Source organism: Mustela nigripes, chromosome 9 (assembly GCF_022355385.1).
Source record: "Mustela nigripes isolate SB6536 chromosome 9, MUSNIG.SB6536, whole genome shotgun sequence".
Lineage (NCBI taxonomy): Eukaryota > Metazoa > Chordata > Mammalia > Carnivora > Mustelidae > Mustela > Mustela nigripes.
The window spans coordinates 80,681,022-80,708,218 of record NC_081565.1 but is presented as its reverse complement, the minus strand read 5'-3'; the positions used below and the strand labels follow the sequence as shown (position 1 = coordinate 80,708,218).

At 40.4% G+C, this 27,197-nt stretch overlaps 1 protein-coding gene across 5 annotated transcripts in view; it reads right to left on the bottom strand.

Annotated features, from left to right (window-relative positions):
• The window catches only part of APBA1 (amyloid beta precursor protein binding family A member 1), a 194,177-nt gene extending 189,590 nt beyond the window's left edge, over positions 1 to 4,587 (bottom strand). For 2 of the 5 annotated variants that reach the window (XM_059411892.1, XM_059411895.1), the window contains exon 1: positions 3,712 to 3,918. The gene's annotated coding sequence lies outside the window, so the exon portion shown is untranslated. Of the gene's footprint in view, positions 1 to 3,711; positions 3,923 to 4,355 lie in introns of those variants that run through there. The other 3 variants (XM_059411894.1, XM_059411893.1, XM_059411896.1) reach the window with 3 other exon arrangements.
• Positions 4,588 to 27,197: the final 22,610 nt, after the last annotated feature.

Sequence of the window (27,197 nt, the reverse complement as noted above, 5' to 3'; positions counted from 1 at the left end):
TCTCTCTGACAACGACCCAACCACTGTCTCAGCTGTGCCCAACAATGACTTCCGACTTTCCTGCTCAGCGTTCACATTCTTCCTCTCCACTCCTGCTGTCTCATTTCCTCTTACCCTTAATTTGAGGATAGACTCTAACTGGTCTCCTTACAACCAGTCTTTTCTCATTGCATTATGTCCAACACAATGCTACAGGGTTACTGCAGAGTTCTGATCCTGTCAACACTCTTCCTCAGAAACCTCCCATGGCTCCCTGGTGCTTACTGAATGAAATCCGTACCCAAGCTGTTCCATAACCTTGAACAACCTATCTTTCTCCCCTGACCTCTCATTACATCCCTTGGCATTCTGTGTGCCTCAGCCAAAGCACACCATTCTTTGGGCAAGCCCCCACCTTCCCATCACCAAGTCTCTGCTACTCATTCCTCTAGGATGCCTTCCGTTCCCAGCCAGCCCAAACACCACTTGTCTCAGTGTCAGCTCAAATGCTACCTCTTTCACGTAACATTCTCCAGCTCTTCCAGTGGAAGTCATTGTTACATCTTTTTTTTTTTTTTTTTAATTTATTTATTTGACAGACAGAGATCACAAGTAGGCAGAGAGGCAGGCAGAGAGAAAGGGGGAAACAGGCTCCTTACTGAGCAGAGAGCCCGATGTGGGGCTCGATCCCAGGACCCGGGGATCATGACCTGAGCCAAAGGCAGAGGCTTTTACCCACTGAGCCACCCAGGCGCCCAGTCATTGTTACATCTTATGAATACCCACAGCATTGAAGGAATATAGCTTTTTGGCAAGGTAGCCATTTCACACCATTTTTATAGTTAGTTACAGGTACGCCCTATCTCCCAGATTTCCATACCATGAACTTCCTCTGAGCAGGGTCTAAGTCTTCTTATTTTTCACATCTCTGGCCCTCTCAATCTCCCAAACTCATCCAAGGCACACGGAGACTGAGAGGTAGTACGCAGTTAAATATTTGTGAGTTAATGAGTTTAACCCAAAGGGTTAACTTTGGCTTCTAGTCCTTGAAATTCTCTCAATTTTAGCCACAATTACTTTTTCCTTGTAGGATATAAATCTCATCTCCCCATGGTACCATAGTTTATTCCTTTCAGCTGCACAGGCCAATTTTCAAATGTCTTTTACTTCCAAGTTTTCTGAAAAACGAACTTCTTTAAGAAACTCAATAATAGGGTGGGGGGGGAAGAACTAATGGCCCTTTAAGTGAAGAAGATGCATCCACACAAAACAAAAGGTACAACTGTTTACCAGACTGAATTATAGAAGTTAAGCTGTACTATTAAATTTACGAGTCCAATCTTTGGAAAAGCCAGGCACTGTATTTTTTAAATCATCTCATTTACACTAGAAAGGAAATCACTAATTCCTGAGTCATCGACTATGTTGTTTATAATTATTCTTCTTCTAAACAGTGTATTTACCTTGTCAATTTCTAATACCCTTTAACTTTCCCATAAGACCTTTATATGTCTGGCTTTTGCTTGCAAGCATAAAGAAAATTTTAAAAAGAAAGAAAGAAACAGAACCTCTTCGAACGCCTTTTAAATTCCATAAGTACTTTTCCCAGAAAGACACTGGCAGAACTAATAGGGAGTAAAACTAAGGTTCAAAATTCATTTTTATAAATCTATCCTTAAATCTTGGAGGGGATCCAATAAAGTCACACTAACATTTTAGAAGGCTTGACTGAAGGACATGGGGAAATTTAATGTTTACAGTTTCAAGAGCACCTGCTCCATGTATCATCATTAATTAAGAGAAGATACATAGGAAGAAAAAAAAAACATACATGCACAGCACTAGTTTTATTATTTTCAATGTAACAGCAGTATCATTCACGCTTTGGCAAAACAAAATCGAATTTTTTTAAAAAAGAAAAAGAGAAAGAACCCTCGGAGGCCAACGTGGTATATATTTACTTATATAGCCATGACTGCTACAGGCTTTTCAAAGAGGATTGGGGCCGCTAGTTTGGATTCTGACAGCAATGCAGCAGAATTTAAGGTGTTGTAGTTTAAATATGTTCTAAGCAGGCGAATCTTCTCACACAACATTTTAATAAAGAAGCACCAAGATATTAAGCGCAGAGATGCATGAATTCCTACAAATACCGCAGGAGAAATACAGGCACCGGGGAGTCAAACTGCAGTGGACACACACAGGAATATGCTATCTCCCTATCTCTACCCAGCCCCACACAAGCCTATCTTTATCGCGCAGAGACAATTAAACAGCCATAGACTCTGGATGCAATTCCGTGTCCTGGCTCCCACTGGGTGACTTACTGCCAGCCTGACATTTTTCAAATTCTCTGTTAGCAGACTACATTGGCTAGGAAAGCAGACTTTACCAAACCAGGACCCCATCACCAGGGGTCTTAGGAGATTTCGGGTCGTGAATGATATATGGACCACCTAGCCATTGTGAGAGCTGGAAGAGTGGGTGACACCAGCAGCAGAAATAAAGTATCCCTATTCCTTCGGAAAACGCCCTGCCTGTGTGACGCTGACCAACCGTACGAAACATTTCTCTGTACGATCTTTCTCTTCTCTTCAAATACTCCCCCTGACCCCTTCTCTCTATACACACCTCCAGAGCTCATTCTAGAACCAACATAAAGATCAACCATTCTTCAGCCCTAAGGTTTCCACTGTTGGAATGTGGACGGAGAAGGTCTAGTTGACATTCAAAGTTGTGGGGGACAGAGAGGCGAATGTGGCCATGAAAGACCCCCCATCTCCTTCAGGTCAGACAAGCGATAAACAATAGAAACTGCAGAGTCAGGGCATCCAAGACCCTTACAGAACAGGGGCTGAGGAGAGAGGTCCCACAGGGTGGAGGCTGCCTTCAAATCCAGGGAGGCTGACAAGCCCAGAAGGGGTAACCATGATCCTATTTCCCTGCCATGCGCCCGAAGCCACATGCCCACTTCCACATCCCCGCGTCAAGAAGCCAGAGAAAGGGGAAGTGAGAATCCCATGCACACGGAAGAGCAGAACACAGACTGTACTCGGAGTTGCAGGGCCACAAGACCAGACACTGTCCCACAGACAGCGGGTGGCGGCGAGTCAGGGCACCCGCGCATCTCTGGGTTTGGAGCTCAGGGAGGAGAGCCGCGGAGGCAATCACACGAGTACCCACACATCCACACACTTACACACATGGGGTTTTACAAATCCGCACCTATCCCGCTGCCTCTCTCCGCGCACACACCAAGTGCATCCTGCCCACCTCGCCGCTGCCACCACCGCGCTCTTGTCTCCGGGAGAGTCGGCCAAGGGATGAGCGAGCCTAGCGGGGATTCCTGGAAATGTCATTCTCCGACACCTTCAGTCCACCGCCCCCATCCCCTTGGCTGTACCTTTCACACACACACGCGCACACACACTCCTTGCATGACTGTCATCAGGCACGCCCGCTGCCCCCGAAGCCCCGCATCTCCGCGCGCACCGGACACCAGGCGTCCCTGCCTTCAGCGCCTCCTTCCCCCGCCCCGTTGGCTCGATGGCTAAAGGCATTGCCCCTGGATGTCGCCGGCTGTCCCCGTTCATCCGCACTATTGTTCCTCACAGCCCGGGTCGCGCCCGGGAGCACCGCCACCCCACCCCCCGCCCCCCGCCGGCAAGGACCGGGGCTCCGTCGGGGGCAGCAGCAGCGCCGGGCGCCCCCCTCCCTCTCTGGCTGTGGTACCTTGCCTGACAGCTGGGTCCGCGGGCCCGCGGGAGCAGGCGGCGCTAATGACAGCGCCGGGGCCAAGCCTGGGAATAAAGCTCCGCTCCGGCCGCTCCTACCTCCAGCGCCACCATCTTCTCCCGCCGCCGCCGCCGCCGCCGCCGCCGGGACCGCAGCCGCCCTCGCCCCGCTCCGGCTTGGGCTCGGCAGCCGCCGCTCGGGCCCCTCCGGTCCGCGGCCCCACCCCCTTCTGCCCGCCCGCCCGCCCGCCCCTCGTGACGCGCGCCGGGGCCGAGCCGGGCCGGCCTGCGCGGGAGGGCGCCCGGGGGAGCGCGCGCGCACACGCCGGCGCTAGTAGCGCCCCTGCCGCCCACGCCCACCCGCGCGCACGCGCGCCGCGCGAGCCCGAGCAGCGGGGCGGGGTCCCCCGGCGGTCGCCAGCCCCGGCGCGCCCGCCCCGGCGTGGGTGGACGTGCGCGGCGCGGGAGCCTCCCGCGGCCGGTCGCGCCCCGGCGGGGAGGGCGAGTCCCGGCGCGCGCGGGCGGGGCGCCCGGAGCGGGAAGTGCGGCCGCAGCGCCCCGGGGGCCTGACGGGGACCTCCACCCGCCTCTGCAGGCGCCTCAGGGGGGTCCCGGTTCCCTTAAGCAGCGGCTGTGGCCCACCTCGGCGCGCAGGACCGCGAGGCCGGGCAGCCGCGCGTGGTGTCTTTCCCGAGTTACTCCTGAGCGTTCCCGCTCCCCAGCCCCGGGGCCGACCCGCGGCACTTCTCAGCCCGGCGGCCGCACGGCCCCCTCAGAAAAGCGGCTGGACGGCGGCTCCGGGGCGCGCTGCAGTCCTGCGTTGGCGCCGCTAGAGGGAGCGCCTCCTGGGTTCGGGCCCGAGCGAGCACGGCCGCGTCGGCAGCCCTGCGGGGAAGCTGCCGGGTCCTGAGGGCGAGGCCGAAAGAGCCTCCCTCTTCCGATGCCTGCAAGTGCCCGGCTGGGTGTTCTGCCCGCTTCTCGATTCTGGTTGGTCAGAACTTGAAGTGTCTTGGGGGCCGGCTTAGGGCATCAGCCCCAGATGTGGCTGGGAGGGAGGGGACCTTAGCATCCGGGAGCAGGTGGCAGGTGCAGTGCGTTAATGAAAAACAGCGGGCGGGACGGGCCTCGGGAGACCTGGGTCCTGGCGCCAGCCTCACCTGTAATGGGCGGTGCAGTACGAACCAAGCCATCCCCCCTCTTCGGGACAGATTTCTCAGTAATAATAAGTTATACTTGCACACAGCCTTACGGTTTGCAAAGCCTGCTTCGTACGCGTTCTCATCAAGTAAAACGGAGAGGAGCCTTGGTTATCCAGATCTCTTGGGAAATGGATCTTTTACCACACCGTGTTTCTGTATTATTTTAAGCACAATGCCTTGAGAAAAATCGGGGGGGGGGGGCGTAGGGAGAAGCATTCCTGGAAGCTTGTGCTTTAGCTTTAAAATTCATACGAATTTTGCATTCTACTCCATAATGAATCTTATATTTTTGCTTTAATAAAGAAAATAATAGCTTCTCCCTTGTCAAAAAGATCTTGTAGTGAACTTGAAATATTTACCAGGAAGATGTAGCATGCTTGTGCTGTGACATTACATACTCTTCTATTTTTTTTTCTTTTTTTCCAGTAAATATTTATTGCGCATGTATTCCAGACATGGCCTTTGTTCTCCCAGAGCTCACAGTACCCTGGAGGAAACAGGTAGCGACAATCAAACTAATGATTAAATGCAACTATGATCCATTTTCAAATGCAAAAGTGCTAAGGGTTTACAAGGAAACCTAGACTCCAGGATTGAGTAAAGCTCCCCAAGAAAATGGCCTTTCAGGTTGCCCAGGAGAGGCAGCAGTGAGACAGGTTCAGGTAAGAGAGAAGAAAGTGTGCAGAAGAAGCCCACTCAGGTGGGGTTGAAGTGGAGGGGATGTGAGACCAGTTGGAGAGGCAGGCAGCAGAAGCCAGAATCTGCAGGACCTTGTGGGCCATTTAATAAGGATTTTATCTTATGAGCCTTGGCAGGTCACTGAAAGGCTGTAAGGGTCGGGAGCCAGTGACCATGAGCTCATTTTGTTTCCTGAAAGATTGGTGAGGTAACCATGTAACCGTGTGAACACCTGATTCTTAGAGGGCCAGGGTCCAGGCCTGACCTTTTGACACACCCCTGCGTACCCTACTTCGTGAGCCCTGTGGTGTTTTCAGTTTCTACACTACCCTGCTTTCCTATGTCTCAGTTTTGGGAGGCTTTCAAAGTGCCTCTCTGTAATAGTCCCTTGTTTGTTACCTTTAATCTGCTAGGGTTTTAGGAACAAAGTTAAGTATTGTTAGACTTTCAGGCTAGGGGCGCTGGGTGGCTCAGTGGGTTAAAGCCTCTGCCTTCGGCTTGGGTCATGGTCCCAGAGTCCTGGGATTGAGCCCTGAATCCGGCTCTCTGCTGAGCAGGGAGCCTGCTTCCTTCTCTCTGCCTGCCTCTCTGCCTACTTGGGATCTCTGTCTGCCAAAAAAAAAAAAAAAAAAAAAAAAAAGAAAGAAAAGAAAAGAGAGAAAGAAAAAACAAAAAAGAAAGAAAGAAAAGAAAAAAGAATTTCAGGCTAAATAAGGGGATCTAGGTTCCGAGGGAGATTCTTTCTTCTGCATAGACTTTCTGCCATTTGGTTTCTTATCTCAGAGATCTTTCTGCTTATCTTCTCCTTCTGCATTGTGTTTCCAGGGAGGCGAAGTTCCTGGATGCGTGAGTGAGAGATACATTATTGCTTTAATAATACCATCCCCTCAAATCTTGCATCACAGGATTTTTGTGCAAATGAAAGTGTGTAAATTACTTTGTGAAGCATTAAGTGCCATATGAGTGAAAGTAATAACTGTTATAATGGCTGCTTAGAGACCTTCAAAACTAATTAGTTACCAAATATTAATATTCAGAAAACTCACTCCTTCCTTGTCCCTCACCCTCACACAAAAGACACAAATGTATTTATCCCTCATGGACAGCACAGATCGCCCTCCAAAGTGCTCTTGCTACTCTTTGTGCCTTGGCCGGCAGGAAACTGAAAGCCCAATTTGCAGGTCATTGTAGGAAATGAGTGGATTCACAGTGCATTCATATATATGTCTTAGTGCTTCCTTTGGTCTTGTTCTTTTATTCTATCTGCAGGTTTTTCTATGCCTGCTTTATTGGTATTTTCCTAATTTTTTATAGGTATTATTATAAGCCACTTCAAATATATGGCTTACCTACGTTTAACAAGGGTATTCAGTATTTCAGAAGGCAGCGTATAAAACAACGGCAACCTTCCAGCCGTTGGACCAGGCAGCTATTATAGATACGATGCCAAGTGGCTGGGGTTCAAGTTGAAGCCTTGACCAGCGTTGCGTGTGGATCAGAAGTCTCTGTGCCTACCAGTTTAGAGCCTTCTGTTACAGGCAAATTCATTTGTCCCCCACTGGCCCATAGGTAATTTCCTTTGGTGTGATCTCTGAGGTCCCAAACTCCATCACCCTGCCCGTACCAAGCACTATTTGTCACTTGGGAAGAGGGCAGGCATCCATGAACTTTTATTCATTAGGTTTCTTTTTCTCAGCAAAGACCTGAATATTCCAGGATTCACTAAATTCATTCATACTTCACAAGGATGTGACCACGTCTTCCAACCTTTGGTATGACTCTGGACAGCCACAACTGGAAATGTCTCTTCTGGTAGCGGTAGATACTCTTCCTTGATTTCAAGTTCCTTAGTGATTACCTTCCTTCTCTCTCAGTCCTCAAGTTTAAGTCTTTTTTTTTTTTTTTTAAAGATTTTATTTATTTGAGAGAGAACAACACAAGGTGGGGGGGGGAGGTTTGTGAGGGGCAGAGAGAGAGGGAGAAGCAGACTCCAACAGAGCAGGGAGCGTGCTGTGGGGCTCGATCCCAGGACCCTGAGATCATGACCTGAGGCAGATGCTTAACTCACTGAGCCACCCAGGTGTCCACTCAAGCTTATGTCTTAGGAGCTGAGGGTATATGCAAAACAAACACTCATTGGCCTTTGGGTAAAAAGTTTTTTCCTTGAGGATTTTAAGATTTTATTTATTTATTTATTTATTTATTTATTTATCTATCTATCTGATAGAGAGAGAACAGGGGAGAGGCAGTGGGAGAGGGAGAGAGAGAATCTCAAGCAGATCCCACATCCAGCATGGGTCCTGACATGGGGCTTGATCCCGTGACCCTGAGATCCTAACTTGAGCCGAAGTCAAGATCAGAAACTTACCAACTGAGCCACCCAGGCCCCCCTTTCTTGAGGATGTTAGTTCTGCTAACATTGGGTAATCCAGAGGCCTTTGTAATCCATAGAATAGTCATTTTTGTCACAGAATTTTAAATGTGTGAACAAAATGAACAGTTATGAAGTGTACAAGTCCTAAACTTTAATACATTTGCTTTTACATACTGACTCTTGTTTCATCAGCTTTTTCTCTAGACATAAATTCTGTCTTGGCTTCAGATAGGTCCCCTTCTTTTCCTTTTGTTCCCCAGACAGGTCAGGAGGCCCATTCTTTATTTTTCATGACTCCCATTCAGTGTGACCTTGAATGAGTTGATCCAGAGCTGTGTCCCATGGCTGGGCTTATTTGATGCACTGGAAGGCACTCTGGGACCACATAGACTATTTCTGCCTCTGAAAATGAAATTTCTGAGGGAGGAGTGTCATAGCAGTGTGTCGTCTTTTTTAACTGGTTGTCTGCCTGTCCCCGGAACCAGCCTCCACAGTTAGTGGCATGGCGCCTGCTCCTGGAGCTGGGTCGGTCGTCCCCAAACCACACGGCTGATAGAGGAGAGAGTGAGACCTAGGGACCACACGGAGCAGGAAATGGACAGAGGCCAACGGAAACACCAACCAGTGTGTTCATCTCAGGCTAATAATGGTGAAAGATGAGAAACCTTCACCTAAATATACAGGAATAAGGGAATTGATACATCTTTACAGTGTTACAGTATACAACTGTTAAAGATACCACATCCACAGATTTTTTTAATAACATGAGAAAAAGTTTTAAGTTTCCATCTGCACTGAAAAACTCCAGATAGGAAATGGTATGGTCAGTTGATTACAACGATTAAAAAGTACAGGGACGCCTGGGTGGCTCAGTTGGTTAAGCAGCTGCCTTCGGCTCAGGTCATGATCCCAGCGTCCTGGGATCGAGTCCCACATCGGGCTCCTTGCTTGGCGGGGAGCCTGCTTCTCCCTCTGCCTCTGCCTGCCACTCTGTCTGCCTGTGCTTGCTCTCGCTTCTCTCTCTATGACAAATAAATAAATAAAATCTTTAAAAAAAAAAAAAGTACACAGAAAACAAGTATGTCAAAATGTTAGTAATGGTCCACTCATTTAGTGGTTAAAAAAAAAAATCTACAATGTACAATGACCTTGACAATGTTATTGAATAACCAAGATTATTAAAAATGTGGCTTGTAAAATTAACGTTACCACCGGATGCTGTAAAAATAACTATTGGGTCATTTTGCATTCTAAAGCATTTTTTTTTTTTTCCAGATTTGATTTATCCTTCCTGGCTTATTTGAAATACCACATACTTCAAGAAAACGTTCTCATGTTCTGTTGCATTCACAGGTGTATCTTACTGTCTGAAAATTTGTTTGTGACATTATCAGCCTTACAGCCTCTATGCAATGTCAGGATATAAACAGACAAAAATTGATAAAATTGTTCATTCCATTTCACATCTCCCTATACACTTGGTTGTTTCCCAATTTATTTCAGTAAAAAAATAACTGAATATTATGGTCATGTGGTAGAAATGCCATAATATATTGATATGTTTAATTCATCCAGCAAACTGAGAACACTTTAATCAGGAGAAAATATAGCTGTTTGTATTATATATATACATATATGTATATATATAAAACATTACAACCAGGAGTGTATTTCCTTCAAAATAAGAAACTGTGAAATTAAGTCCTCAGCAATTTCAGAATTTTTTTTTCTCTCAGTATGTGTTTTCTACAGATTCATAGCCCTTTACCATCTGATTAATAGCAAAATGGTAGTAGACTCCAGTGTTTAAGGAAGGTGGACAGGGTAAAAATATAAAATTGATAAAATCCTAATAACCAGTTTTTTTCTTTTACCAATTCATAAACCAAGATATCGGCTACCATTATTCATTTTTGGCAGGAGATACCTCAGTTCTGTTTCTAGAATAGGACTGACATACGGAAGCATAATTTAAAAACACTGCTCTGTTCCTACTTTCTGATAGGCATTTTGTCTCAGGTACATTGTATTACCTCCCAGACCGATTCACGGGACTTTCAAGAGCAGGAACCCAGTGTCAAGCACCCAGCTGATCACAGAGTACCTACTCTATTTGTTGGTTGGTGATACATTTACTAACTATCCTTTCCATTACTCCAGTTGGGTTGTTCAAGATTATCAAAGTGATTTGCCTTTAGAAAGGTTTCTTTTTCTTTTGTTACTATTATTTTTTTTTAAGATTTTGCTTATTTCCTTGAGAGAGAAAGAGAGAGAGAGAGCATGAGTTGGGGGGTGGGGGCAGAGGGAGAAGCAGCATCCCCCCTCCCCTCCCCGCGCAAAGCAGGGAGTCCCATATGGGCTCCATTCCAGGCCCCCAGGATCATGACCTGAGCTGGAGGTAGACACTTCCCCCACTGAGCCCCCCAGATGCCCCCTTTGCTACTATTTTTGCAAGCATTCAGTAGCTTTCGAAAAAAGTTAGGTATCTCTATTGGCTCAAAAATAAGGAGCCCAGGTAGGCCTTTAATAGGAAATAAAATCAGTGTGAGCCGTTTTATTAGACCTTCATCAATTCTGCCAGCCAAGAGAGATCGTCTCTCTCTCTTCTTCCCTCTCTCTCTCTCTCATATACACATGCGTACACACCAACTGGGATGAGAAAAAATGGACAAAGCAGGGTCTGGCCAAACTGTGTTTTCATTTTTGTTGTTGTCAGTGTTTGTTAGGCTAAATACTGTGTGTTCAGGGAATGAGGTTAGTTCTCTCTCTTCTAGAACTGAAATCTATACTTTAATGAGCAGTGTTGTTGTTGTTTTTTTTCTTCCTAAGAAAAAAACATTTTGTTTCCTAATTGTAAAAAATATTATGGCCCCTAGCTTTGATGGTTTCCGTTTAACCAAAAGGCTTTAAAGTGTCTCCTAGGCAAGAAATACATGTACTTTAAAGCACTAAGGGTAGACAAATGCATTTGCTTCCAGAAAAATAATAGGGATCATCTTCCTAATGGATAAACCTCTGAAAATTGAAAAGAAACAACGGAGGGTCTTTTACTTTTTCTGTGAAACAGAAAACTGACTTTTAAAAAGGGACACATGTTAGCGTAACTTAAAAAAAAAAAGCAACAACACTGTCTACCTTTCTTTTATACCTCAAAGACACTCATCATTCTTCTGCCTTCTCCTCCAGACTCATATCGTTTTATTAAATCTGACTGTGGAGATGCTTCTAAGTTAGGTCAGTTTTGCTGTGGATTGAATTTTGAAAGCACATTTTAATTTCGGCATTCATGCAGCCGAGCCCTGCTAAATTGAATAGGGCTGTGGTTGTGGGAACTGCAGGAACTGAAATGGAACCAAGAAATCTGTTACTGGAGAAACCTTTTGAGAACTGACAGATTTCAAGTCACTCTTAATAAGGTCTGATAGGTTAAGGAATAACATGTTCTGAGATTCAGGAAAGCAGCTTTTCACCCTTCTTTGCCATTTGGGAATTATTTTCATCCTCATACTGCTGCAGACCAATCAAGAAAACTGAATTGAAACGGGTCTCAGTGAGCTGTGTAGCATAAATCTGAAACTTGTGCAACTATAAAATTCTCTTGCCGAGTGGGTAGGTAGGACTGTGTTGCTAGCATGTGGCTCAAAGGGCATCAGGTATCATTCTAATTCTGTTCCTAAAGAACAAAGAATAATCCGTTAGGCTTCTGTATGGTCTGCTTAAAAAAAAAAAGAAAAGGATGGTTGAGGAATGTTAGCTGATGCTGAATCTTAATGCAATGGCGAGTTAATTATTTCCTGAATTCTTCCGTGGATTACTAGTTCTGGGAGAAGACAGTAGTTATTATGTAGGAGAAAAAAGACATTCCAGGATCGAATAGGCCTTGAGAACCTTGGAGTAAACGAAGTTCTATAATTTGTTGTTGTTGTTGTTTCATTTTATTTTTATTGCAGAATTCCTGTGAGCCTTTAATCGTGAATTTCCAGGAAGAGGATAGAGATATGACCTCTAAAATGATTGGTGTTCCCTTGGCAAGAAATCTTTGGAGGTACAGGCAAGGCTGTGTTATGACTTTTGTGATCCCCATCCTTCAAAAACAAATATTAAAGATTAAAGATTAGAACTCTATTAGTATAAGGATGAGTATATTAATATTACATAACAAAACATTTTCTCTGGCCTAAAAGTCCTTTTTTTTTTTGCTTCTGATGTTAAAAGAAGTTAAAACATTTTGTGGGCCCCTAGAAGTATTGAGGACCCCAGGCTTTGTACCTATTCTAAGAGGCGGGTTGGCCATATGGTCAGGTGTTCTATAGGAGGAGTGAGTTCCCGCACAAAACCCACACAATGGAATCAGGCAGCACAGTATGGCGGTCCTCCAGCGGCCCTGAGATGGTGGGTTCCAGGGTCATAGCTGAAGAAAGGAGAGCTTACACACACACACACACACACACACACACACACACACACACTCTATGGCAAGAAAGCTGCCTAGGGCAGCTCCCCCTGTCATTGATTCTGTGTCAACTCTATCCACCCAGAAATGTTCCCTTAAACTAAAATACTGTGTCTGTTTTTAATGGGTTCAGTGTGAATCTGCACAGGGTTAGAGCTAGAAAAAGAGATGCATAGTTACTCGTGTCTACATATGAATCTAAAAAGCCATTCATACTCAGGCCGTCTTTCAAAGGAAAAGTTCCACTGCTTAGATTGATGCCACCAACTTTTACTAGGACTTTCAATTTGTGGTTCTATTATTTTGTCACAATGAACTCACTGACCAGAAATGCTGAGAGAGGAACATTATTAATCCTTCCTTGACAAGTAAAGTAGGGGTAAAAAACTGTGGGTAAGGCTCACAGTGACTTGCGTATGATACCAAATCTGACTTTTTAAGTTATTTTAACCCTATTGCCAGAGATTCCTCTTGAAAGATACATTAGTAAGAAGGAATTTTCTATTTAGTCTAGGGATGTTCAACTCTATCGTAGTAGTATTTTGTTTTTTTGTTAAGTGTATATTTACGCAAAAGCAAATTGCCACATCTGGCTCAGGGGCTAAGATAAATAGATCGCAGAAATATACCAACTACATATGAGTATTTAGTACATCATAAATACGGTATTTCAAATTAGTGCAGAAAAGATGGATTATTTGGTGAATGGTAACAGGCCAACTGATTAGCAATTTGTGACAAGAAGAAACTGGGTCTTCATCTCATACTTTACATCAAAATAAATTCTGATGCTTCAAAAATAAAAATGTAAAATACTGAAATCATAAAAAATACTTGAAGAAAACATAAATAAGTATTATTTACATTCTTGGAGTGGGGAAAATCTTTCTAAGTATGACACAGATCCAGAATTAGAAAATACTGATAAATAAAACACATTAAACTTAAAGATTTTCTATACATGAAATTGAAAATAAAAAGTGAAAAGAAAGCCTTAGAAAATTGTGCAAATAACATAATAAAGGGCTACATTCCTGGATATAAAAAGAGCTTTCACAAATCAACAAGAAAAGATAAGCAAATAGAAATACAGACAAAGGACTATAATGGCCAATTTCTAGAATTGAACAGAAATGATCAAGAGATCTATGAAAAGATGCTCAACCTCTATAATAATTAAAGAAATGCAAAAGAAAGCAATGACAATATTTTGCACCAATCAGACTGGCTAAAAGGAAATAAACCTTGATAATGTACTCATTGTTGGAGATTTAAAAAAGATGCATTTTCATTATATATTAGTTGTGAATATAAACAACATTGGTAGAGGCCTGCTTAGCAATAAGCTTTAACCCAGAAAATCAATTTCTAGGAATTTATCACACAAAAATAATCAAGAGTGATGGGTGTTTACGGTAAAATAGTCAAATATTTCAGACACTTCTGTGTTGTACAAGTGCACAATGACACGTATATATTCTTGTAGCATTGTTGATAATAATGACCTGGTAGTGAAAAGGACTATCATAGGCCATTGGTTAAATAAATTAGAATAAACTAAAAGAGGACTATTTTAAACCATTAAAATAAATGAGGGTGCATATATGTTCTAACAAGGGAAGCTGTCTGCAATATATTATTAAACAGAACATTTAAATTACAAAACAACATGTGCAGAATGGTCCCATTATTCTTTTTAAAATGTTATATATTCACCCAAAAAATTGGGAGTAATATATATCAAACTTTAATAGTGATAGTCACTCTCCCCATCACCTGTAACACTTGCACCTTTTATATCCAGCATTTATTATTCTTGTGTTCTGGAAAAGTAGTTTAAGAAAAAAAGCAAACAAAAAATCACCATTAAAATTTTCTGGGAGAATTGTCTTTTATTCTAAAAGGCTTTTTTTTCCCTCCTCAGACACAACTAATCATTAGGTATCTTACAGCATCAAAGTGCCTAGCAAGAGCATTTGTGATCAGTTAGCCTTTTTCTGTACACCCGGCCTGTGTGTGGCTGGTAGGCAGATGGAACTGGAAAAGATGCCACCATTGGCTTAAAAGTTCATATAAAATTATTTTTTAAAAAGATTTTACTTATCAGGGCACCTGGGTGGCTCAGTGGGTTAAGCCGCTGCCTTCGGCTCAGGTCATGATCTCAGGGTCCTGGGATCGAGTCCCGCATCGGGCTCTCTGCTCAGCAGGGAGTCTGCTTCCCTCTCTCTGCCTGCCTCTCCATCTACTTGTGATTTCTCTCTGTCAAATAAATAAATAAAATCTTAAAAAAAAAAAAGATTTTACTTATCTATTTGAGAGAGAAAGATAGGGCTTGTGGGAGGCAAGCAGGAGGAGGGGCAAAGGGGAGGGAGAGAGAGGGAGAGAATCTCAAGCAGATTCCATACTGAGCATGCCGCCCAGTGTGGGGCTCAATCCCACAACCGTGAGATTATGACCTGAGCCAAAATCAGGATTTGGATACTTAACTGACTGAGCCACCCTGCTCCCTCTAGAATGCTTTTATTAATGTCAGAAACCTGGAATCTATGATGAACACATACCATGGGATTTCCCCAATGTTCTGGACATAGCAGAGATTTGCTTGTCATATTATATATTATAAAACTGTAATACATTCTCCTTGAGGAAAATTGGGTCCATATACGAGTTGAAAAAAACAAAATTACTATCAGGTCTGCCACCCAAAACACCTACTGTTGTTTTGCATGCACTTTTAAAAATCCTTTTTTCCCTCTTCATTTTTAAAAATATGTGGCCAGGGGTGCCTGGGTGGCTCAGTCAGTTGAGCCTCTGCTTTTGGCTCAGGTCATGATCCCAGGGTCCTGGGATTGAGCCCCGCATCGGGCTCCCTGCAGAGTGGGGAACCTGCTTCTCCCTCTGTCTCTGCCTGCCTCTCTGCCTGCTTGTGCTTTCTCTCTTTCTATCAGATATATAAATAAAATCTTTTAAAAATATGTGGCCATACCGTACAAATAATTTTGTATGTTGCTTTCTTCACTTAGCACATTTATCACATTATTTTAAAAATTCCTTTGTAAACTACTAGAACTGACAAATGAATTAGGCAAGGTTTTAGGATACAAAATAAATATATAGAAATCTGTTGCGTTTCTAAACAGTAATAATGAAGTAGCAGAAAGAGAAGTTAAGAAAACAATCCCAGGGCACCTGGGTGGCTCAGTCAGTTGAACATCTGACTCTTAGTTTCTGCTCAGGTCATGATCTCAGGCATATGGGATAGAGCTCCATATCGGGATTCTCTCTCCCTCTGCCCCTCCTCTCTCTCTCCCTCTTTCAAATAAACAAAATCTTTTTTAAGAAAAGAAAATAATCCCATTTACAGTTGCCTAGGAATAGACTTAACCAAGGAGGTGAGAGACCCGCATTCTGAAAGCTATAAAACACTGATGAGAGCACTTGAAGATGCCACAGACAAATGGAAAGATAATCCATGCTCAATGATTGGAAGAACAAATGTTGTTAAAATGTCCATACCAAAGGCAATCTACGTATTTAATGCATTTCCTATCAAACTACCAACCAGACTTTTTCACAGAACTATAACAAAGTTTGTATGGAACCACAAAAGAACTTGAAGAGCCAAAGCAGTTTTGAAAAAGAAGAAAAAAAACTGGAGAGATAATAATCCCAAGTTTCAAGATATACTACAAAGCTACAGTAAGCAAAGCATTATGGTACTGGCATGAAAAACGGACACATAGATTAATGGAACAGAATAGAGAGCCCAGAAATAATCCTGTGGTTATATGGTCAATTAATTTTTTGACAAAGGAGGCAAGAATATGCAATAGGAAAAAAGACAGTCTTCTCAGCAAATGGTTGGGAAAACTGGACCACTTTCTTATACCATACACAAAAGTAAACTCAATATGGTTGAAGGAACTAAATTTGAGAACTTAAACCATAACACTGCTAGAGAGCACAGGCAGTAATTTCTCTGACATTGGCCATAGCAGCATTTTTCTAGATACGTCTCTGAGGCATGGGAAACAAAAACAAAAATAAACTATTTGTATTACATCAAAGTAAAAAGCTTCTGCTCAGTGAAGGAAACAGCAAAACTAAAAGACAACCTACTGAATGAGAGAAGATATTTATGAATGACATATCTAATAAAAGATTAGTATCTAAAATACATAAAGAACATCTACAACTCGACACCCCCCCCCAAAAAAAACCCAGTTAAATGGGCAAAAGACATGAACAGATATTTCTCCAAAGACATGCAGATGGCCAACAGACACATCAAAAGAATCTCAACAACACTAATCATCAGGAAAATGTAAATCAAAACCACAATGAGGTATCACCTCATACCTGTCAGTATGGCTAAAATCAGAAGCACAAGAAACAAGTGTTGGCGAGGATATGGAGAAAAAGGAACCCTCTTGCACTGTTGATGGGGTTGCAAACTGGTGCAGCCACTGTGAAAGGCACTATGGAGATTCCTCAAAAAATTAAAAATAGAATTGCCATATGAGCTAGTAATTCCACTACTCCATTGTTACAATAGCCGAATTAGGGAAGCAGCCCAAGTGTCCATAGAGAGATGAATAGATAAAGAAGATGGGTTTATACATAGAAAGGACTATTATGCAGCCATAAAAGAGAATGAAATCTTGCTCTTTGGAACAACATGGATGGATCGATAGAGGCTATTACTAAGTGAAATAAGAGTAAGACAAAAACCATGATATCACTTATATGTGGAATTTAAGAAACAAAACAAACAAAAAAAGAGACAAACCAAATGACAGACTCTTAGCTATGAAGAATAAACTTGATGGCTGGGGTGGGGGATGGTTGCGGCTGAATGGGTGAGATAGGTAAAGGGGATTAAGAGTACATTTACCGTGATGAGCACTGAGCAATGTATAGAATTAATGAATCACTATATATATATATATATATTTTAAAGATTTATTTATTTGACAGACAGAGATCACAAGTAGGAAGAGAAGAAGTAAAAAAAGAGAGAGAGGGGGAAGCAGGCTCCCCACTGAGCAGAGAGCCTGATGCGGGGCTCGATCCCAGGCTCCTGAGATCATGACCTGAGCCAAAGGCAGAGGCTTAACCCACTGAGCCACCCAGGCACCCCTGAATCACTATTTTTTAAACCTGAAACTAATATAATATAATATTATATAACATTATATTATTATATTAACATTAATATTATTCATATTAATAATATTATAATTATAATATATAACAATAATATAACTACATTAATTATACTGGAATTTTAAAAGTAAAATAAAATGAAAATATCTGGCTTGAAACTTTTCTTTATAAACACCGTTTTTTAAAAAAAGATTTTATTTATTTATTTGACAGAGAGAGATCACAAGTAGGCAGAGAGGCAGGCAGAGAGAGAGAATAAGGGAAGCAGGCTCCCCGCTGAGCAGAGAGCCCGATGCGGGGCTCGATCCCAGGACCCTGAGATCATGACCTGAGCCGAAGGCAGCAGCTTAACCCACTGAGCCACCCAGGTGCTCCTATAAACACCATTTTAATGGCTATATAATATTTCATAACTTATTTAATAACCTCCTGAATATCTTACATGTAAGTCATTTCAAAGTCATTAATGTAAATGATGAACACTGTATTCAAGTATGTCAATACTCTTCACACAAACTATTCTTATTTATGCGTCCACCCGTCATGAGAAAGAGTGCCTGTTTTATTATACTGATTATGAAAGACAAAACCAAAAACATTTGCTTATTTGATAGTTGTAAATTGAAGTCTTATTTTAATTTGCATTTCTTTGCTACAAAGACAATATTTTCCTCCCACATCTGTTAACCATCTTGTTTAATTTCTTTGTCAGTGTGTGTGTATATTCACAGGTGTCTACACTGTGTCTATATCCTTTACCCATTCGTCTACTGGGGTCTTAGTGTTTTTATCAACTTGAAGGAATTCTTCATAGATCAAGGTATTCATAAATATTTTTTATTTGAAATAATTTTAGGGGCACCTTGGTTGGTAGAGCATCCAACTTTGATCTCAGGGTTTCAAGTTCAAATCCCACATTGGACATGGAGCTTACTTTAAAAAAAAAAAAAAAGATGAAAAAAAGTGAAATAAACTTATAAGAAATTTGCAATAAAGTGTAAAAAAGTACATTTTTTTAAATCTGTGGCACTCCTGCAAATGTTGCCTCCAACTCATAGTTTATCTTTTTATTGTTAAGATTTAGTATTTTTTTTTAAAAAATTCTAGTATATTTAACATACAGCATTCTATTAGTTTAAGGTGCTAGGATTTAGTTTTAATTTTAGACTTAAATTTTGAGTCCACTGGGCATTTTTCTCTGAATTATTTAATCCCTTCCTTAATAGTTTTCCCTACTGGAGAGGTTTGAGATTTTCTTCCATTTTTGTCAAGATCTTTTGAAATTGTTTTCTGTATTTTGCTTTTATCCTTTTAGCCCACTCAAAAGTATGAGGAGTATCTGAATTGATTTTTCCCCAAATACTTAATGAGTACTTTCCAGTTTATTGAATAATCTTCCCTGTTGTTGGTTTCCAGTGCCCCACTGATCACATATTAAATTCTTGTACACAGTAGAACCTGTTTTGTACATGTGTCTACTTTTATGCTTGTATTGTCTATATGTCTTAAATTATTCCATTTTTACAGAAGTCTGTTCCCCATTGATAGCATCACTTAGTTGTTTTTTCAAACTTTGCAATCATTTTGTAAAGAAAACTGACTGCATTGCTATTTGTATTGAGTTACACATACAAAATATGATTGACAAATTTACAAAATTCATTCTCTCCATCGAAGAACAGGATGTCTCTCCTTTTATAGCTCTCTGCAGTTTTGTGGCATTCTTCATATAGGTCCTCCACATTTCTTAGGAGATTAGAATATATTGTGAATATAATTTTTTTTAGCTGAATTGTATTATGTTTTGAAACTGATTACTGCTGCTGTATTAGGAACAAGCAAAAATGCCATCTTCTGATAACAAAGAGCCAATTACATATTCATTTTAGGTCTAGCATCTTACTGAGCTTGAATTAATTCTAGAAATTTCATCTTATTATCATGGTTTATCTAGTATATAATATTGTTCATAAGTAATGATAATTATATTTCCTCTTGTCCCAAATGTAGATCTCATTTCTGTGCCATATTGTTTGCATTGGCCAGAGTTCTAACTCAGTGTTAAATGTTAAATAATGTGAAAATTTAGACCTGATTTGTTTCTAATTTTAATGAATGTTTCTGTGAAGAATTATGTGGCTATTGGTTTCAGATAGATTTTCTTCTATTAAGATAATAACCTTTGAGTCCTTTGAGTTATTAAGTGCTTTTTAAAAAAATCAAGGATAGTCTTTTTTTGGAATAACAAATACTTACAACCATTATTTATTAATTTCATATAAACCAACATGCCACAGAAGTTCACTCAATTAACAAAAAAAGTTCATTGAATTAACCCATTTCTCACTAGAGGTCAAACTGTACACATTTAGATTATACCTTGTTTTTTTCTAAAGCAAATGAATTCATGACCACTAAAATATTAACTAGGATAAGTGGCCCAGTTATCCTCAAATATTAAATTAATGTCTGCATGGCAAATAAAACTGTAGGGCGCACGTAAGAGTATACAGAATCTGAAAGATTGAGGGATAACTATCCTATAAATTTACCTGGTTTTAATCTTCAATTACATTTTTATTTTAAAAAGATTTTTAAAATATAGTTGACATAAAATGCTCTATTAGTTTAGGTGCAAAACATAGTGATTTGGCAATTCCATATATTATGTAATGTTCCCCTCAATTAAGTGGAGTTACCATCTGTCCCCATACAATATTATTGCAGTATTATTGACTATATTCTCTGTCCTGTACTGTTCATCTCTCTGACATTTTATAACTGGAGGTTAGTACTTCTTAATCATTTTCACCTATTTTTTAAAAAGAGTTTATTTATTTAACAGACAGAGATCACAAGTAGGCAGAGAGGCAGGCAGGGGGGTGGTGGGGGGAAGCAGGCTCCCCGCTGAGCAGAGAGCCAGCTGTGGGGCTCAATCCCAGGACCCTGAGATCATGACCTGAGCTGAAGGCAGAGGCTTAACCCACTGACCAACTCAGGTGCCCCTCCTTTTTACCTATGTGCCCATCCTCTTAACCCATTACCCTCTGGCAACCACCAGTTTGTTCTCTGTATTTATGAGTCTGTTTCTGTTTGTTGTTGGATAGTCTTGACTTTATTTTATGCCTTTCCAGCATCAGCGGAAATTTTTTTTTTCCTTCCTTAGTTGGGCTACTGATGTGCCATGTTGATGTATTTTAAAATATTAAGCCATGTGTAAGTCCCTAAGATACACTAGACTTCCTTTCTCTATTACGTATTGTCAATTATTTATTTGATTAACTGTAGAAATAGTTTCCCCTACTTTATCTCAGGCAATTGAAGGCTGCTTCTGAGGATACATAAAATAGGATAGCAAAAATTTAAAATAGGAAGTGATCCATCGCGTAGGCCAGAGGGAGGTTAGCAGCTAGTAAGTGATAAAAGGAATCTCACACTTGAAAGTGTGTGCTCTTTCTCTACTCACTGGCTCTTATGAGTACCTGGCTTTCTGATACTCTTGAAAGAATGCATGGATCTTTGTATCGTTCAGAAATCCCACATTCACACTGTGTTTCTCAACTGAGATTTTACGGAAGTTAGGCAACAATGAGTTTGCCTTCTGTAATGAGTACCCAGGTTCTGGTTATTTTCTGTGGCCAGGAACACAGCTGCCTAACGGAGCCAGTTCAGCTGGGGACAGACCTCTATTCTCTCACGGATGTGAAGGGGCTGCGGAAGGTCTGGTGCCCTAAATCAAATGGCCCCTCTGATAGAAAGGAGCAAGAGAGAGTGCCTGGAGAAGGGTCAGATTTTTCCCTTACAGAGAACTTTGGGTCCCCTTTAACACAGTGATGAAAGGGTGAGCTTTGGTGCCGGGCTTTGTTGCTGATTCTATCATAGCTCCAATATTTTTAGTCTGAATATTTTTAAGGCAGTAAAACCAGATGCCTGCTTTAGTCATGAAAAAAAAAAAAAAGCAAAAAAAGATCATCGATCCTTTAAAAAAATATGAAGAGAACACCTAGCTTTGAGCTATGTTAGTTCTGGATGTGCTGCTCTCCAAGATAAAGCATGTGTGGAATAACTGAGTCAGTTCACTTGTAAGGGATCATGATTCTAAATTTGTTAAATATTGGGAAAGATTTTCCGTAATTATCAACTTTGTTCCAGAATAATTCATCTGTAGTACTTCTGTAGTAGCAGTAATTAGGGAGCGAGGTCAGTTGTTTTTCAAGTCACTGTTAGTTTGAGATAAGATCATAGTTGTAGTATCTGCACTTAAAAGAATGCTTGTCTTTCTTTTATCAACCACACACAGCTCATCCCAAAATGGTACACTCATTAAAAACAAATTAAAAAGCAACCCTGTTTTATCCTGTTGGAAAATCTAAGGCTCTGGGAGGGGACCATTTTTTTGAGTGTGACTCTTCCAGGAATCAGCGTGGGGTAGGTTCTTCAAAGCGGCAAGGCTGTGTGAGTGCAGCTAGCCTAGAACCCGTTCCCATCAGTGGAATCATAAGCCAGGGCAGGGAATAAATGACCGATGGTCTAATATTCACCCTAGATATTGCTCCTCAGGTAGAAAAGCATATAACAAAGGTTGGAGGTCAAAGTTACACCCCAAAGCCATCTGTGTTTAGGGGGACTATCATATAACCTGCAAAAGTCATCTCTGTAGTTTTGAAGGGTGGCCATTGGAAGAAAAATTAAAATATTGGTCTCTTCAACTATTTGCTGAAGCTAGAATCTGTGCCAAATGAAATGTTAAAAAAGTAAGTTCACTGGAAAAAAATTGAAGCATCAACTTTGATGAAAGAAATGTATTAACTTTTTGATCATTTTATCCTCTTACCAAATGTGCTGGCAAATTGAATTTTTAGAAGTGTTAAAAACATTCTAATCAAATTTTCAAATTAAAAATTTGTTTTGCTGATTTTGTAAGATTTTAAGGTTTTAAAAAATATTTCACAAACTGGGCGCCTGGGTGGCTCAGTGGGTTAAGCCGCTGCCTTCGGCTCAGGTCATGATCTCAGGGTCCTGGGATCGAGTCCCGCATCGGGCTCTCTGCTCAGCAGGAGCCTGCTTCCTCCTCTCTCTCTCTCTGCCTGCCTCTCTGCCTACTTGTGATCTCTCTCTGTAAAATAAATAAATAAAATCTTTAAAAAAAAAAAAAATATTTCACAATGTATCTTTGATTGGGTTTCAAATTTTCAACATCCTACATCCGAGATCCAACATTTTCTATTTATGCAGATTATACTATATGGGCAAATTACTATGATATAATTTAAAAATTGTTAAAAAGTAGGATCCAACATTTTGTTACCACATATAAAACATATATTAAAAAATTGTTAGGACTGAGGCAACTCAAGTCATGTTTTTTTTTGTTTTCTGTTTTTCAAACTTTTCAATCTTATGTTGCTTCTGTAATTAGATAAATTGGGACATTTACATGTTTTGCTATTGATTTAACTTAAAAACTATAATTTTAGATTGAATAACAATATCCTCATCATCTTCTAGTGTACTTATATGCTCAACATAGTTCAAATTAAGGCATTATGATTGAAATTAACAGATCCAGAAGCCACATTAAAATACTTATGGTTTTATTAATTGTTGACAGTTGTTAACTTCATCTCAGCAAATAGGACATACTTTTGACATGTTTACTCATAATCATGTTTACTACAGAATCACAGCTATCCCGGTCTATCCAGTGTTTATTAAGATAATAAGCCAAATTATGTTGCCCTCTATTGTTAGCCTTTGGATGGTTTGCTTCTCAATGAAGCAACCATACTCTTGAACAGAGGTTACAAATTGGCAGCTGTAGGATGTCTATACGAGGACGGCGGGGTGGGCAGTTTAATTAGTGTCACTAAGCAAAAATACAGATAGCTCAGCCTATCTATATCCAGCCATCTTTACACATTTCCTCTAACTGCATGCTGTCCTGTCATTCGAGATTGTGACATTGTTCACAGTTAGGCCAATCAACAAGCCAGGAGTGTGGTCTCAGTACTTTGTTTTGGATATTTTCCCCTCTCGTCGCTTCAGTTTGATATATATTGATTTATATTCTTTGATCTACTTTGCTACAGACTTACGCAACTCAGCAAATCCCAAAGTGCACGTATTTCTTTTCCGTTATAAATCCAATTTGTAATATGTTTCCCTTGTCTAGCCACAAGGTTCATCTTTCTCCCAGATGCCTAACTTGGATACATGATGGCTGTTTGAATTCTTATTTGGAGAAATAACCCAACGTGCTTTTTCAGGTGACATACCGTATCAACTTTTAACTGACTACTAGTAACAAAGTCTGCATAACTATGAGCCTTTCCTCTCACCCTCCTCAAAAATGGGAATACTTTAAAAAATTATTTAAGGATACATTAATTTAAAAGCATGATCATTACTACCCTATTATGCGAAGCCAAATAAGTTAGAGAAAGACAATTATCGTAAGATCTCACCGATGTGTGGAATACGGAATTTAAAAAACAAGGCAGAGGATCATAGGGGAAGAGAGGAAAAAATGAAACAAGGTGAAACCAGAGAGGGAGAACCATAAGATCTCAGGAAACACACTGAAGGTTACTGGAGGGGAGGGGGTAACTGGGTGATGGACACTGGGGAGGGTAAGTGTTGCAGTGAGTACTGGGTATTATGTAAAACTGATGAAGCACAGGCCTGTACCCCAAAGCAAATAATACCTTATGTTAATTAACTGAATTTAAATTAAAATAAAAACATCATAAGATAAAAATAGGAAATGAAAATCTCTCACAGTTCCACATACTTGCTGACACTTGTTTTTCTATTATTATTATTATTATTATTATTATTATTATTATTATTATAGCCACTGTGTGAATGTGAAGTTGTATCTCAGTATGGCTCTCGTATGTATTTTGTAATGACTAACCATGTTGAGCATCTTTTCATGTGTTTATTGGACATGTGTATATCTTCTATGGAGAAATGTTCAAATACTTAACCCTTTCCCCACAAGTTAATGGGTCATTTGCTTATCACTGTTAAGTTGTAAGGGTTTTTAATATATTCTGGGGACTAATGTCTTATAAAATATATGAGTTTTAAATATTTTCTCCTATTTGGTGGATTTTCTTTTCACTTTCCTGATAGCATCCTTTGAAGTACAAAAGCTTTTAATTTTGAAGAAGTCCAATTTACCTTTTTTTTTTTTTGGTTACTTGTGCTTTTGGTGTCCTAACAACAAAAACACTGCCTAATACAAGGCCACAGAGATTTACACATATGTTCTCTTCTGAGAGTTTATAGTTTTACCTCTACATTTAGGTCTTTAATCCTTTTTAAGTTAATTTTTATATATGGTGTGAGGTGGGGATCCAGATTAATTATGTTGGATGCATGTTGATATTTAGTTGTTCGAAGAATCTTTTGTTAAAGAGACTATTTTTCCCATTGAGTGGTCTTGACAACCTTACCAAAAAATAATTGACCAGGGGCACCTGGGTGGCTCAGTTAGTTAAGCAGCTGCCTTCGACTCAGGTCATAATCCCAGGGTCCTGGAATGGAGCCCTGTGTGGGGCTTTCTGCTCAGCAGGGAGCCTGCTTCTTTCTCTCCCTTTCCCAGACTCCACTTGTAGTGCTCACTCTTGATTACTGTGCCTTTATAGTAAGCCATCTTTTCAAGATTGTTTTGATTATTTTAAATCCTATTCATTTCCATATAAATTTTAAAGTAGTTTATCAATTTCACTGAAAAAACTCACTGGAATTTTGAGATTATGTTGAATCTATAGGTCAATTTGGTAGGAATATTTTATGGACTGGCTAGTCCATAAATATGGTATTTTATTAAAAACAATTTTGTACTCTAACGTAAAAGGTATTCTTCTTTTATTGTGAATGTAGCAATGAGAGAAGTACATAAAATATGTAAGACATGTCCACATGGCTCAGTTCAAGACAAAGAACCCTGCCAGAATTCCTGAAATTCCCAGTCTTGATCGTGGCCTCATTCTTTCCTGACCAGATGCAACCACTATTGTGACCTTAACTTTCTTGCTTACTTTGTAGACTTGACTATTTTTAAAACTTTATATGAATGGGAATCATATATGTGTGTATGATTTTATTGCATGTGTGCTTATTTTACCTTTGCTCCCCAAAGAACACTTCATCTATGTAGAACTCTATAATTTTAGTTACATAGCTCCAGCACATTATCATTCTCATATCTTCTGACTATAACAAGAAGTTGGCTATGAATTTAATGTTTTTATCTTCAATTACTTTCAAGATGGTATCTTTCTGTGGGTGTTCTGCAGTTTCAGTATGATGTGGATTTCTTTAACCTGCTTTGAAGAAAACTTCTAATATTTTTTCTAACATTTTAGATAGTGTTCAGTAGGAGTGCTGCTCTGCCATTACTGAAAATGGGAATTAATTTTAATTTTTAAAATAAAATCAGAATCTTACTTTACATACTTCTCTGTAACATTATTTTTTTCTCTTTAACTTCCTTTCAAAAATTAATTTATGAGATCTTTTTCATGTAATTTTATATTTTGTTTTTGCGAGTACATATAATACCATTGTAGGAAAATACCAATTTACTGAATCTCCTGTTGCGTATTCATGTCATTTCTGATTTTTACTATAATAAATGCCACACAAAATGGTTTAACCTAAAAATGTCTTCACATGGAGTAACTAAGATTAAGACTTATGAGCTCAATGTTACCAATCAGATGTGTCCCCACTTAGTTACAGACAAGAGAGAACTGGTGATTGATTTTCCTCCAGGAACCTTACAGGGTAAGTCTTTACAAAATTTCCCGGAAAATAAAACAGATGGGTGACTGATGCTCTACCAATCCCAATTACTCTAGAGAGATCACTAGCGATTTAAGAAATATGAGAATACAAAAATAACATGATGGAGGACCATTTCAGCTCACAGTTAGCTCCTCTACACAGAAAACAAACCTTCTGTCAATCATACTGTAATTACTATGAGAAGTATATAAAAAATCTAATACAAGAGATTTGTGTATCTTCGGAGGATTTCGATACTGAAAGTAAATTTGTAGGTATTACCTGTCTGTTCTTCATATAATTATAAGGCATGGTACAGGAATTCTTCCAGGCAGCCAGGGTTACTCTAAGAATCTTTCTGTGAAAGAGAAGATACTATAGTAATTACTGCTTCTATTTTCAAGTTCTGCTGTAACACAGGACACATAAAATGATACTTCACTTTTCATAAGAAAAGAGCATACTGTAACTTGTTTTATTATTTTTTTAAAAGATTTTTATTTATTTATTTGACAGATCACAAGTAGGCAGAGAGGCAGGCAGAGAGAGAGAGGAGGAGGCAGGCTCCTCGCTGCACAGAGAGCCTGATTCGGGGCTCGATCCCAGTACCCTGGGATCATGACCTGAACCGAAGGCAGAGGCTTTAAGCACTGAGCTACCCAGGCACCCCATAACTTATTATTTTAAATAAAATTGATGCCACTTCTAGCCATTCTGGAGTAGAGTGGGACAGAGAGGAACCTTGGCATTTTTTGAAACAATAACAATAGAAACAAGCCAATTCACTGCTCCTTCTCAAAAAGGAAAAAAAAAAAAGA